The sequence below is a fragment of the Pelecanus crispus genome, chromosome 11 (assembly GCF_030463565.1).
Source record: "Pelecanus crispus isolate bPelCri1 chromosome 11, bPelCri1.pri, whole genome shotgun sequence".
Lineage (NCBI taxonomy): Eukaryota > Metazoa > Chordata > Aves > Pelecaniformes > Pelecanidae > Pelecanus > Pelecanus crispus.
The window spans coordinates 7411753-7412646 of record NC_134653.1 but is presented as its reverse complement, the minus strand read 5'-3'; positions in this window follow the sequence as shown (position 1 = coordinate 7412646).

Sequence of the window (894 nt, the reverse complement as noted above, 5' to 3'; positions counted from 1 at the left end):
CGCGGTCTAGTGCACTTTAGACACGGAGGGAAGGCAACGCTGATGGAGAGGAGCTGCAGGCCGGCTCCTGCCGCGCAGAAATTCAGTACCATCCCTCAGGGGAAAGGCAGCGGGGTGGCTCGGGGGTCCTCCGCATCCAGGGTGGGTCGGGGCTGCCTCGGGGCGGCGGTGGTTTAATTACGGCGCTGCCGCTGTTTGTACGTTCCCCTCGCTACGGGAGCGTGGCTGCTCTCCTTTCTGCTGCGCTCGCTCGCTCCTCTTGGCTCTTAGGACTAGACCAGCCGGTACTTCTGCATATTTGCTTAGATCAGACCAAAGTGAAACCCAAGGAGTCGATCCGGAGCGCAGCCGAAACGCCCATCACCTGTCTGGGGCGGCTGGCCCCCCTCGCGGCGGGCGGCGCTGGGGCCCGCCTCCCCCCGCCGCCGCGGCCTCCCGCTCCGCGCCGGGGTTTCGCTATTTGCCGGCTTCTCCCCCACCCCGCTACGCTCGCCCTCCACCCGCTCCCCCTGTCTCAAAAAGGGGAAAAAAAAAAAAAAAAAAAAAAAATCTTTATTGATACGGATCGAAATGTTTCTCGTGCTGAGAACGGTCCCGCTTCCCTCCCCGGCTGGGGCGAGGTTAAAAATAATAATTAATTAGGAATAATAGCAGTGATAAATCGGAGCAATATTGCAAGATCTCGCGGGCTGCCTTGGTGCAGTTCCTTCTCCACTTTGCACGGGAGAAAAAGAGAGGAGGAGGAGGAGGAGGAGGAAGGGAAAAAAAAAATATATTATATATATATGCAAGAAGGTTTAAATCCCAAGGGGATCGGAGACGAACTGCAACTCCTGCCGGAGGGAGGATTCCCGGGCTCGCTCCGAAGCGGTGGCCTGTCTGGAGCGTGGCTGG